Genomic DNA, 14,486 nt, shown 5'->3' with positions numbered 1-14,486 from the left:
CACAGCTGTGACTCTGTCCCTACTCCTGGCAAAGGAGAAAGTTGGGAAAAACTTCATCAGTCCCTGGGGTAATGAGGGCGGCTTGAGTCCCCACAGCTTATAGCATCAACTACATCATTGGCTCCTACTGCACAACCACCAAGGGAGAAAGGGCAGGAAGCCCTAAACTAAAGAGAAAAACTGCACCCAGAATAAATAGTAAGCCAGATGCCAAGACACCAACAAAAAATTACAATCCACACCAAGAAACCGAAGATATGGCCCAGTTAAAGGAACAAGATAAGTCTCCAGATGACATAAAGGAGTTGAGACAACTAATCATAGATATTCAAATGAATCTCCTTAATAAGTTCAATGAGATTGGCTAAAGAGATTAAGGATATAAGAAGACATTGGATGAGCACAAAGAGGAATTTGAAAGCGCACATAGAAAAATAGCAGATCTTATGGGAATGAAAGGTGCCATAAATGAAATTTAAAAAACATTGGAATCATATAATAGCACATTGGTGAGTTTGACGAAAGGCCTCTGAAAGTCAACATACAAAAGAACAGACGAAGAAAAGAATGGAAAAAATTGAAGAAGGTCTCAGGGAACTAAATGACAGTAAAAGACATGCAAACATACATGTCATGGGTGTCCCAGAAGGAGAAGAGAGGGAAAAGGGGCAGAAGAAATATCAGAAGAAATAATGGTAAGAAATTTCCCAACCCCATCGACGGTCATAGATATCCATGTCCAAGAAACACAACATACTCCTATCCGAAAAAATCTGAACAGACCAACTCTGAGACACATACTAATCAGAATGTCAAATGCTAAAGACAAAGAGAGAATTCTGAGAACAGCAAGAGAAAAGCAATGCGTAACATATAAGGGATATGCAATAATTAAGTGCTGATTTCTCACCAGAAACCATGAAGGCAAGAAGACAGTGGTATGATATATTTAAGATACTACAAGAGAAAAACTTCCAGTCAAGAATCTTATATCTGGCAAGATTGTCTTTTGAAAATGTGGGCGAGTTTAGAATATTCACAGATAAACAGAAACTGAGAATTTCTAACCAAAAGACCAGATGTTCAGGAAATGCTAAACGATATGCTAGAGCCTAAAAAGAAAAGAGAGGAGACCAGGGCCTGGAAGAGAGTCTAGAGTGACAATTATATTAATAAAAGTAACTAAAAGTGTCAAAAGAGTGGGGAAAATAAAATATGACAGATAAAACTCAAACAGGAATAAACTTAACCAATAATGTAAAGCACTTGTATTCAGAAAACTACAACTCAGTGTTAAAAGAAATAAAAAAAGGTCTATATAACTGGAAGAACCTTCCATGCTCACAGATTGGAAGACTAAATATCATTAAGATATTAACTTTTCTACTCAATTTGATACATTAAGATATTACTTTTCTACTCAATTTGATTCTACTCAAATTGATAAACAGATTCAATGCAATCTCAATAAAAATTCCACCAGCATTTTTTTTTAAAAGTTGAAAACACAATTCCCAAATTTATTTGGAAGGGTAAGGGGTCCTGAATAGCCAGAAACATCTTAAAAAGGAAAAGTGAATTCTCATCTCCAGACTTTAAATCATATTACCTAGCTATAGTGGAACAAACAACATGGTACTGGCATAAAGACAGACACATAGACCAATGGAACCAAGCTGATGGCTCAGAAACTGACCCACACATGTATGGTCAAGTGTTTTTTAACTAGCCTGTCAAACCCACACAACTCGGGCAAAAGAGTCCATTGAACAAACGGTGCTGAAAGAATTGAATATTCATTGCCAAAAGAAGGAAAAAGGACCCTATCTCACAACTTACCCAAAAATTAACTCAAAATGGATCAAAAACCTAAAAATAAAAGGAAGAACCACAAGCTTCTAGAAAAAATTGTAAGAAAATATCTTCAAGACCTGGTGGTAGGTGGTGGATTCTTAAGAGAGATAAGAGGAGGACTGAGCTAGACTACTGATGTTTAATGTATGCAGAAATTTTAATTAGCTTTACTGTAAAAGTGTGGAAAAGTATAGAGTAGATAGGAACACATAGTAACAGCTAGTTTATAAATGGGGATGTGACTGAAATGGTAGTCTAGGTATGTAAAATGCTAGGTATGAAAGAATGCTAGAGAAAAATCTAGGAATTAAATAGCACAGTAAACCAAGAGGTGAATGAGAATTGTGGCTGACAGTACCAACGCAAGTGTCCTTTGTTAGCTAGAGCAAATTTATATCAGTATTGCAGGGTGGTGGAAATGTGGAGAAGCATGGGAAAAATACAACTGGAGTGACCTATGGACTGTGGTTAGCAGTAATAATATAATATTCTTGCATGTATGCCAAAGATGTACTGTGTTGATAACGGGGCAGTGTGGAAAATGTGTGCCAAATGTACACTATGGACACGGTAACAATCAGATGATACTATCTTATCTGCAACCTATGTATGGTGTGTTGATGGAGGGGTGTTGTTGGGAATTCTACACATGTGCATGATTGTTTTATAAGTTTACAACTTCTGTCATAAAAAATAAATTTAAAAATAATAATAGGGTGGGTTAAGGGAAAAATACACCAAATGTAAGATAAGGACTATTATTAGTAGTAAGAATTTGACAATATTCTTTCATAATTTGTAACACACGTCTCATGACAATGCAAGGTGTTGGTGGAGAGTTGATGTATGGAACCCCTGTATGATGTTATGCATGTTTGCTGTGTAAGTTCACAACTTTTACTATACACTTAATTGTTTATGTACATTTACATATAAATGATATAAAGATAATAATAATAATGGGGTGGTTTGGGGGAAAATACTTTGGTTAATAGTAATATTTTAACAATGCTCTTTAATCATTAGTTAAAAATGCTTAACAATAATGGCAAGGTATTAGTGGGAGGGTGAGGTACGAGAGTCCTGTATGATGTTCTATATGTTTGTTTTGTAAGTTTACAACTATTACTATATACTTACTGTTTATGTATGTTTATGTATGAGTGAAATACATAATTTTTTTTAAAAAATGAGGTAACTTAAACACAGATTAAATAACTTGCCTATCCAGGCTCTGAACCCAAGGTGTCCAGCGTCAAAGTCCCCTCTCTCAGCCACTACACTACATTGTATTTCCACTAACACCGGGTAATTCTTAGGCATGAGACCCCTGATCAGAGACAGTACAGTAGCTCTTCACATAGAACGAATGCAAATATGTTAACATGATCATTCCTCCCACGGGCAAAGGCTCAAGGTGTCTCACTGACGTCATCTTTGTGCACATACCTGCCCGTACTCTCCCTGGCACCAAACACCACCTTTGAAAGGGTCAGTTTGCCAGTATCCCTGGATAACGAATCTCAGGAAGTCACTCTATGGGACCTGATCATTGTAGATAAATTATATTCAAGTAATGATTTCAAAGATAGCAGCAGGCACTGAATATTTATACTAATGAGTTTTAATTGATTATAAAGGCACTTCCTTTGAGTTGATTCAAAACCTATCTAAGGATTTGCTGCTGGAAATGCAGTCAGGAAGGATTCATATGTAGTTGAATTAGTTGTCAGACAATCTGGAAATGGAACTGAGGGCAACATCTGTCTATAGGTTTTAGCCCTAAACTCCATAAAAGCAGCTGCTTTGACCCCCAACTAGAATAGCCTTGCACTCCAGTCACAGGTCAACTGCTTAAGAATTAGAGCAGATGGAGCCCCTCTCTTTTTCCCAGCTGGAGGCAGATCAGCCTTGTCTGAGAGCCTCAGGACCCACATCAGCCCATCCTTCTCCATGTGCAGCAAAGAGAGGATGAAGGCTATACTGCTACTCTTCCCACACCTGTCTCTTGAGAACGTGGGACCTAGGGGGAGCTAGGTCCTGCTGGTACTGTATTAGGTATGAGCTTAAATGTCTGTTTGTACCTTTCTGTGCCATGACAGGAACAGAACCACAGAATTCAATGTAGAAGAATAACACGCCTCAGGCCTTTCCTTTGGAAGGAACAAGAAGATATGCCATTAAATAGGCACAGGAACAGAGGAGGTGGAAAGAGCTAGTAGGCATAAGTTGTTTCATACAAGATACCCATGGGAGATCTATGACGGCACATAGATTAGACAGTTAAATATAGAAGTCTAGCATTCAAGGGTGCACACTCAAATCACAGTCAGAGACACCAGTGTGGCAATTGTGCTGGAGATACTCGCCATTTGCTGACCCAAATCCAACTGCCACTCCTCTTCTACTCCGTTACATACCCTGGAGCACTTCAATGGACTTCACACCCAGGCATCCCATTCCTCCTTCCTTGCCCTCTGGCTTCTGGCTGGGTTCAGCCAATGCCAAGTACTAGCAGGAGATTTGAGGGAGGAGAAGGGAGATTCTAAGGTATTTATAACACTGCTCCCTTGTTGACAGTGATTTTCAACCTAAGTCCCCACTTCTCACCAAGTAGCCCCTCTCCATGGCCCCAGTTCCCGCCAAGTGGCTCCTCTCCGATGGCCCCAGTTCTTGCCTTCGGGCCTGAGAGTAGTACTGGCTTCCTAACACGGATGGGGGTGGGATGCTTCACCATGCCTTCTTCGTTCCCTTAACTCTGCCCACAATATCTTACTAGAGCGTTCCTTTGTTAGACTACCTTCAATTACTTTTGAGTGTGCCATGTGTTTCCCACTTGTGACTGATACAGTGACTGATACTAAGGATGGGTCCCAGTTAAAAGACCCTCAAAAATGGGGTCCATATTTGATGAGTGCACTTATCATGCCTGTGGAGGGAAGGGGCTGGGAAGCTGGTAAGCTAGCATACAGTGATATCATGATCACTCAAACCACACCCCATGGTGGCACAGGATGGCCTGAAGGTGGCAGGCGAGGTGCTGGAAGATCAAATGGCTGATAAAAATGGCTGTTTAAAGATTATGACATGAGCTGGATCTACTTTTGGCTGTCTTTGAGAGTGTGCCCAAAGCAAATGACAAATTCAAAGTCTTGAATTTCCCAAGAGGGGTGGGAAAATCTATGACTATTTTAAGAACCCCTTTATCTCGAGCCCAGACCATATTCCTAAGGATCAAACCCAGGGTATGGTGGCAAGGGTTGCGGAGACAATTAAATAAGAAACCTTGCAAGGTCTCTGATGCAAACATGAGACCACTGACTGGAAAGGAACATGTGAAACATGGATGTAGGCATTTGGGTAGACACAAATGAGGCTAAGAATACTGAATTCCAAATTCAGCTAAACTTCCCTGCTGAAAGTAGCAACCTACCCCACTCTGAGGAGACCCAGACTCCCAAACCTCCCACACAACAGATTCACGTTGTTTCACATGGGGATACCAATTCTCCTCACTACCCACTCCACCACCCCTCACTGCCTTGCGCCCATAATGGTGTTAGATCCCAAAACAGCCCAGAACAAAGCTCAATGCCTACTCTGGGAGAAGACTACCTTTGCACTGAAAAAATTGAAGATTCTCAACAATTTCTATCAAGAGTCTGAGGAGCACATACAGGAGCAAATTCAAAGGATGTTAGATCAAAGAGGACTAAATATTAGATTAGAGTGAGACAAATTTATAAATATGAGTGTGCTCACCCTTGATTCAGGATTTAATGCACTGGCTTCAGCACATGGGAGTAGCAATAAAGATCTGCTAGGCTGACCTGACTAAAGCCTGGACTTAAGGGAGCCTGTAGTCAATGATGTTAAGATGCCAGAGCCACCCTGGCATACTTTAGAGGAAGGAAGAGAACAGTGTCAGAGCAGTTCTATTATATGTGACCTCATCTGCCACCCCCTACCCATATGTCTCAAACCCCACCCCACATGGACCCAGAGCACGCTCCCTTACCAAGGCATTAAACATGCACTGGGGAGGGGTGCACCCCATCCCTGAAAAGCCCAACAATGACCGCACCTATAGGCTGGAGATGCCGAATGGAATCAGGCTTCCTGATTTCAATGGGAAGAATGGGACCCTGGTATGGCAGAGGCCAGGCAGCAGCACTTAACTGCTGACCGATAAGACAGGTGCCATGATGCCAGCACAGGACGTGCTGACCTGCAGGGGCCTGGGGCAATACTAATTAATTAATCATGAGGCCCTTGGCAATAAAATAGATGAGTAGCCTACAAAGTTATTGCTTGACATAAATAAGCTGAAAAAGTCTAGGTCTTGTGGAGATTCATAGCCTCTTAAACCCAGTTCTCAGACCTGGGCCCCTTGACCCTGAGGGAAGCAAGAGGCCTTTTACAGCCACAGTCTTTCTCCAAGCTTTCTCCACGAGGGACCTGTCACCATTTATCAGCTGACGGTCCACGGGAAAAAGAGAAACACGTAATTCTTCGAAGAGTTACTGGATGCTGACTTTGAACTGACACTAATCCCTGGATTCCCAATATGTGATCTACTAGACAGATGGAGCCTTCTGGTGGTGAGAAAAGAGATAAAGTATTAGCCATAGTTTTAGCTCAAGTACCACAGCTCTAGTCAAAGTGGGAAGAGTGGGACCACAGGCCTGTCCTGTGGTTATGTTCCTAGTCCCAGAATTTTAGTAGAAATAGATATAGTTAGTAACTGGTCAAATTTCCACATTGATTCCCTGTCCTTTATTATAAAAGCTATTATGGGCAAAAGGTCCATGGGGAGGCACCTGGAACTCCCCCCGCACAAAACTCCCATTAGGAAAAGTAAGAGGGAAGCGGACTTGGCCAAGTGGTTAGGGTGTCCGTCTACCACATGGGAGGTCCGCAGTTCAAACCCTGGGCCTCCTTGACCCGTGTAGAGCTGGCCCATGCGCAGTGCTGATGTGCACAAGGAGTGCCCTGCCACACAGGGGTGTCCCCCGCGTAGGGGAGCCCCACACATAAGGAGTGCGCCCCGTAAGGGGAGCCACCCAGCGCAAAAGAAGTTCAGCCTGCCCAGGAATGGTGCCGTACACATGGCAAGTTGACGCAGCAAGATGACACAACAAAAAGAAACACAGATTCCCGTGCCGCTGACAACAACAGAAGCAGACAAAAAAGAACACGCAGCAAATGGACACAGAGAACAGACAACTGGGGCAGGCGGGGGGGGGGGGGGGGGGGGAGAGAGAAAGAAATAAAATAAATCTTAAAAAAAAAAAAAAAAAAAGTAAGAGCAGGAAGCAGATTTGGCTCACCTGATAGAGCATCACCCTACAAGATGGGAGGTCCAGGGTTCAAACCCTGGGCCTCCTGACCCGTGTGGAGCTGGCCCATGCGCAGTGCTGATGCGTGCAAGGAGTGCCATACTATGCAGAGGTGTAGAGGAGCCCCACGTGCAAGGAGTACGCCCTGTAAGGAGAGCCGCCCCGCATGAAAAAAAGTGCAACCTGCCCAGGAGTGGCGCCGCACACACGGAGAGCTGACACAGCAAGATGACACAACAAAAAGAGAAGCAGTTTCCCAGTGCTACTGACAAGAATACAAGCAGACACAGAAAACCACACAGCGAATGGACACAGAAAGCAGACAACTGGTGGGCATGAGGGGAAGGGGAGAGAAAGAAATACAATATATCTTTAAAAAGAAACAAAAAACAAAAGAAAAGATCTCTTCCAGTAAACTGCCCGAGGTAATCTCTCAAAATGGTTCGCTATTCCCTTGACCCAGAAATTCCCACAAAATCATGCAAATCAAGTGGTTCAAATCTTTGTGTTCACTTTAAGAACGCCCGAGAAACTGCCCAGGCCATTAAGGGCATGTATATTCGAAAACCCACCAAGTATCTGAAAGATGTCACTTTACAGAAGCAACGTGTGCCATTCCATCGTTATAATGGTGGTGTTGGTAGGTGTGCCCAGGCCAAACAGTGGGGCTGGACACAGGGTCGATGGCCCAAAAAAAGTGCTGAATTTTTGTTGCACATGCTTAAAAATGCAGAGAGTAATGCTGAACTTAAGGGTTTAAATGTAGATTCTCTGGTCATTGAGCACACTCAGGTGAACCAAGTCCCCAGATGCGCCGGCGCACTTACAGAGCTCACGGTCAGATTACCCGTACATGAGCTCCCCCTGCCACACTGAGATGATCCTTACTGAAAAAGAACAAATTGTTCCTAAATCAGAAGAGGAGATTGAACAGAAAAAAAAGATATCCCATATGAAACTGAAGAAACAAAAGCTTATGGCTCGGGAATAACTTCAGCATACAATAAATGCAAATAAAAGTTAAAAAAAAAAAAAAAGAAAAAATAAACCAAAAACTGTACCACATACCTGCCAGAAGCCCAGAAATCAGTACCACTATGAAAACTTGACGAACGCAGAGGTGTCGATTCTTATTATACGCCCATTTAGCTGGACCAAAGCTGGAAGGATGCTCAAATATGACCATGGATTATCAAAAATTTAATCAGATGGTAATGTCAAGCACAGCTGTGATGCCAGATGTGATATTTTTTTGCTGGGAAAATAAGCACAATCTCTGATATCTAGTATACTGCTTTTGCCCTGGCAAATGACTTCATTTCTATCTTCATTAGTAAAGACAATCAGAAGCAGTTTGCCATCAAGTGGTAGAAATGGCAGTGCACCCTCACTGAACTATCTGAAAGCTATGTCTGCACGGTCATCTTGATATCCCCCAGACTATCACATTGGTCCATCATATTAATGGTGTATGTTAACCAGTGCTGGGAAACAAGAAGTAGCAAGCACCCTAGATGTCTCTGTACAACTTGCATGCAAGCAAAAGGATGGGAGATAAAACCCATGCAAGTCCAGGGACCTGCCACATTGATGGTGTCTAGGGATCCTGTGGTATGAGGCAAGTTATTCCATCTTAAGTACAAGAAATTGCTATACCTAGCACCACTTCTTCTGAGAAAGTAGCAGTGGGCTTCATATTTGAGTGTGCTGCTCTGACCCATTTGCTGAGTAACTCATGAAACTGTCAGTTTTTATTGGGGCCTTATTGCAGGAGAAGGTTCTACAGCAATGAAAGCTGCCCTGACTTCTGGGTCTTATGATTCAGCACATCAATGTACTGGAAATGACACAGCAGACAGTGATGTATTACTGAGCCTCTGACAAGAGGAGAATAAGAGTTGTAGACCCCTAAGGATTCTGCCAACAACTACTGCGCATTTGGTTTCTAGCCTTCTACTAGGCTTGGGTAGTGATTAGGTAACTGACCACGGGAAGCTAATGATTATATACTGAGAATAGCCCATGTTGAGCAGAGGGTTATCAGATCCACTGAATCATAAAACTGGGAATGAACAGCAGCATTCCACTTGGTATAGTAAGAAAACAAGACTGGGCCTGAGCAGGTCTGGAAGGCAAAAGTACACTCAGGCATAGATTGCTCAGCTTCCCATGGTACTTTCTCCTCTTTCCTTGATAGCTCTCTTCCCTCAACTCACACTTAAGGCTTCATGGGGAATGCCCAATGACCAGTGAGTACAAAAGAGAAAGAGCATGCCTGGTCTATGATCAGACATGCACCGTGTGCTGGCATTGACCAGCAGTGAAAGAATGTAGCCCCATTCAGAGATGGTTCTGAAAGAATGTGGCGAAGGGAAATCTTCCCAGTGGGCAGAATTTGAAGCAGTATACCTAGAGGTCCACCGATACATAAGGAGAGATGCCCAAAGTACATAGCTACTCTTACAAATGGATTGGCCTATTGGTCAGGGACTTGGAAAGAACAAGATTGGAAAATAAGCTGCTTTTTTGTTTTTGTTTTTTTAAAGGCTTGTCAGAGAAATATATGGATGAATGTTTCAATGCAGTGCAGAATGTGAAGATACCTGTGTTCCACATAAATGCCCTCTACGGATCAACCACTGCAGAGAGGCCTCAATAACCAGGTGGTCAAGACGGCCTGTCCTATCACTGTCAGTCAGCCTCTTCACAATCACTCATTGCTTGCTCGACCGACCCAAGTCAAAGTGGCCTTGACTCCAGGAATAAATTTAACTAAGGATATAATGGACATTTACATGGAAAATTACAAATAACTGCTGAGAAAAATTAAAGAAGAAAGTGGAAAGATATCCTATGTTCATGGGCTGGAAGACTTAATATAGTTAATATGTCAATTCTACCCAAAGTGACTTATAGATTCAATATAATCCCATTCAAAATTCTAACTACCTGATTTGCAAAAATTGAAAAGCCAATCATTGAATTCATATTGAAGGGTAAGGGGTCTTGAGCCAAAACTATCTTTAAACAGAACAAAGCTGGAGGATTCACACTTCTTAATTTCAAAATTTATTACAAAGCTACAGTAATCAAAATGGCCATGGCAGTAAGGTTGGAGTCTAGAAAGGGAATCAACAAAATGATTTTTCTCTTGCCAAGGATGATCTAGTTACTGCTGGGGCTGAATGCCCAACCTGTCAATAGCAAAGACCAACAATGAGTCCCTACTTTGACACCATCCCATGCAGCATCAGACAGCCATCCCACAGGGGATCAGACGGCCACCTGGTGGAAGCATTTGTACTTAGAAAATCCAGATTTGCCTTCCCTACCTGAAATGCTCTGCCAGAGCCACCATTCTTGGTTAGACCATGCCTTATTCACTGTTTAGAATCCTATACATCATCATATCAAACAAAGGAACACATTTTAGGGCAAAAAAAAGTGTGGCAACAGGCTCATAACTGCAGAATTAACTAGCCTTACCATGTATCCGATCACCTAGAAGCAGCTCCTTGACAGAGCAGTGGGATGGCCACAGAAGGCTCAGATAAGGCACCAGCTAGGAGACGGCATCCTGTAACACAGGGAGTTGGACTATAAGATGGGGTATATGTCTAAACCGGCAGCCAACACATGGTGCTCTTGCTCAGAAAGCCAGAATACATGTATCTGGGAACCAAGAATAGCTCTTCTCAGCATTACCTCTATTAACCCCTTATGAAATTTTTGCTTCCCATTGCAACCTTGGGTTTGGTGATGGAGTGCTTCCATCAAGGTACACTCTAGTTCTGTTAAGTTGGAAGCTAAAGACTACCCATTAGCCATTTTGGACTCATCAAGATGCTGTACCAATAGTAACAGAGTGGTCACTGTTCCAGTGAAGCAACTGCTCTGGATTTCCAGAAGGGAACTAGGAGGCTTGTACACAATGGAGCGGCAAGGAGGGTTATACCTGGAATTGAGGGGATTCACTAAGGTGTGTCGGCTAGTACTGGTCAATGGAAAACTGTGGCAACCCAGTAAAGACAGGACTCTTAAGGACTTGGATCCTGTGGGAATGAAGGTTTGGATCATTCCACCAGGGAGGAACTTTCACCAGCTCAGGGGCTGACACAGAGTAAAGGGAATAGGAAGTAGGTGCTAGAATAAAAGAGGTATGATTATCAACTTGGGCCATATGCATTATCTCCCAATACAGAGACTAGAGCAATTTTGTTTAACTCTTCTTCTCTGTTGTCTCATATGAAGAACACTGGTAGTGGTTCCAGTGGATTCATGATTCATGGGACTTTGTGTTTCCCTTGAGTTAACTCCATGAGTTTTTAAAAATTTTTTTAGTTTTGTTTTTTTGTTTATTTGGGGTTTTTGTTTTTTTGCTTTTGCCCAAAGTATAAAAGTGAATATTAAGAGACAACACAGAGGGAGGACTGTGCTGGATAATCTCTATTTGCCTCTTCAGAGCCACTCTGCACCCCAGGATGCTGATGTCTACAGCCTGCATCCCACGGGCTCCCCTGCCCTTTGGTTGCTGGTTGACTTCAGCCAAAAAAAAAGGCACCAGCAGGATGTGGGGTAGGAGAAGAGAGGTCAGAATATGTACTTCCTCATTCTGTTCTCTGCTGGCCAGGCTGGAGCTCAGCAGTTTCTGAGATCCTCTCACTAAGGGCATAGCTCCTGTCAGCTGACCCCTCTCCTGTGGAGACAGTTTTCTTCCATGAGTCCTCGGACAAATTTAGATCATGTGAGTCACAGTTTCCCATCTATAGGGGCAGCAACCCCTACTTCATATGACTGTTTTAAGGATATGAGATAGTATAAAAGACCTCACACTCTACAAGTAGTCAATAAATAGGATCTAAATGAACAAAGTGTTTGGGGGAAAAATGACTAATAGATATTACATTATATTTAACATGTTGGTATACATCCCATTATAATTACAATACTAGATTTATGGGCTGGATTCATATTTACATGATGTAATATTACACAATGTTTTAATTTAAATGTTGTTGGATAATACAGTTTTTAAAGGTATATCATGCAAATAATTATATGATTAAACAGCACAAAAAACATTTTTCCAAAATATACAAAAACTATTTTCAAATCTTGTTAAGATATTATCAAGAAAATGATCATTTTGTATGACTAAAGTTAGAATATGAAAATAAACCAACTATTGACTGAAAAGAATAATACAATAAGACATTAAACATTTAGGGAATGAATGTTACAACGTTACATGATAGAGGAAGAATTGTAGCAAACACCCCCTGATATATATTTAGTAAATAAATAAGATCTAATGTACCACAATTTGTTTTGCTTTTTAAAGATTTATTTTTTATTTATTTCTCTCACCTTCCCTCCCACCCCCCATTGTCTGCTCTCTGTGTCCATTCACTGTGTCTTCTTCTGTGTCTGCTCGCATTCTTGTCAGCGGCACTAGGAATCTCTTTTTGCTGCGTCAGATCTCCGTGTGTGCAGCACCACTCCTGGCTAGGCTGCACTTTTTTCACATGGGGTGGCTCTCCTTTAGGGGAGCACTCCTTGTGTGGGGGGCTCCTCTAAGTAGCGGACAACCCTGTGTGGCATGGCACTCCTTGTGTGCATTAGCTCTGCATGTGGGCCAGCTCACTGCACAGGTCAGAAGGCCCTGGGTTTGAACTCTGGACCTCCTATATGGTAGGCAGATGCTCTATCAGTTGAGCCAAATCCACTTCCCTATCATAATTTGTTTTGAATTTGTTTTTATTCATTAATTCAACAAATATTTATTGAGCACTCATTATGCACTAGGCGGTAGAAAAGCAAAGCAAAAAAAAAAAATCCTACCTTTGAGGAACTTAGATCTAATAGATGAGTTGTTTGTCAGACAAACAATATAAATTTCCTATAGTTCTATAAGTATGATGATAGATATATGCAAGACATACTAGCAGAGTACAGAGAAAGGACACAAATTCAGACTATCATATATTCTCATCCTAGCTTTAAAAAAAATAAAAAGATGCCAGGCACGCCTGGGAGCATAAGTTTGAAAGAGATCATACACGTTTGCCTCAATTGTCTTTGGAAAAAGGTGTCAAAGTCATATGCTGGAAAAGCAGATGTTTCTGTGAAGAGGAATGCAGGATATAAAATGACTTGTCCAAGTTAATATCCAGCTAATAGGTGACAGAGGTAGGCTTCAAATTCAAATTTGCCTGACTCCAAAACCTATATGCTTGTTTGCCATGCCACACTGCTTCTCCCCAATTAAGCTCTCCTTTCCTTCAATACAAATCAAACTGGCATTCTAATAATATTTAACATTTAATGGCTAGCTTACTACAAGCCAGACTGTGCCTTACATATGTTAATCTGATTGCTCCTCAACACACTCTTACTGAGAGGAGATTTAACTAGTAAATATTGTATTTACAGTGGTTCTCAACTAGGGGCAATTTTGCCCCCAGGGGACATTAGGCAATGTCTGGAGATCGTTTTTGGTTGTCACAATCTCACAATCTGGAGGGTTGCTAGTGGGTGCTGTGAACATCCTACAATGCACAGGAGAGGCCACACAACAAAGAATTATCTGGCCCAAAATGTCAATAGTGTCAAAGTTAAGAAACTAACATTTATTGGCACTTAAGGCCAAGCTCTGTTCCAAGCACTCACATCTAACACATCATTTAATCCTCACAGTCACACATAAGTAAGTATTGTTATCCCCATTTTACAGATGAAGAAGATGGAGAAGTAGATCTTCCAGTCACGAAGCTCTGGGTGGTGCACTGTGCCTTGAGCTCACCTCCAGCCCTCGAGTCTGGACTCGCACACCCTTACACAATGCACACTGTTTGCCAAGTAGGCTCACCTGAAGCCCGGATAGGATATGGTCGTAAGACATTTATAAACAGAAACTTCAGATCTGTGGCATGAAGTGGGAGGAAGCGAGAGAGGACCAAAAGGGAGAAGAAATTTAGTCCACCCATAAATGTGTTGTATGGATTAACTCATTGTTAAATTGAAGTTACACTGATGACTCAAAAATTTTTTTACTTTTCATCTTTGGCTGGGTTCCCTTAGCATGCCTTCAGGCAGACTAAGGTGAAGGAAAGTAACTGAGATTTGAGAACCAACAAGGAAGTTTCCAGACCATTGGGGCTAGACTTGAGCTACTGAAGAATCAGAAAATTATTATTATATGCTTTGAACATTTTTCTCTTCCCTTCATTGTTTTATCTTTAAAATTAAAAAAAAAACAACAACCTCTTATTCAAGTACAATACTAGAGAGCAA

General features: G+C 41.8%; 1 protein-coding gene and 1 pseudogene across 13 annotated transcripts in view; one reads left to right on the top strand and one right to left on the bottom strand.

Annotated features, from left to right (window-relative positions):
- SGK3 (serum/glucocorticoid regulated kinase family member 3) overlaps nucleotides 1-14,486 on the bottom strand; it is a 187,971-nt gene that overhangs the window by 89,957 nt on the left and 83,528 nt on the right. For 7 of the 13 annotated variants that reach the window (XM_004477796.4, XM_058275595.1, XM_071207838.1 and 4 more), the window contains one exon: nucleotides 10,680-10,770. The exons of the other annotated variants lie outside the window; for them this stretch is intronic. The gene's annotated coding sequence lies outside the window, so the exon portion shown is untranslated. The remainder of the gene's footprint in view (nucleotides 1-10,679; nucleotides 10,771-14,486) is intronic. 13 annotated transcript variants of the gene reach the window in all.
- Nucleotides 7,632-8,184, top strand: LOC105744645 (large ribosomal subunit protein uL22 pseudogene; annotated as a pseudogene).

The sequence above is a fragment of the Dasypus novemcinctus genome, chromosome 14, assembly GCF_030445035.2.
Source record: "Dasypus novemcinctus isolate mDasNov1 chromosome 14, mDasNov1.1.hap2, whole genome shotgun sequence".
In the NCBI taxonomy this organism is placed as follows: Eukaryota; Metazoa; Chordata; class Mammalia; order Cingulata; family Dasypodidae; genus Dasypus; species Dasypus novemcinctus.
The sequence above is the reverse complement of the archived record's forward strand: the minus strand, read 5'-3'. Positions and strand labels throughout refer to the sequence as shown.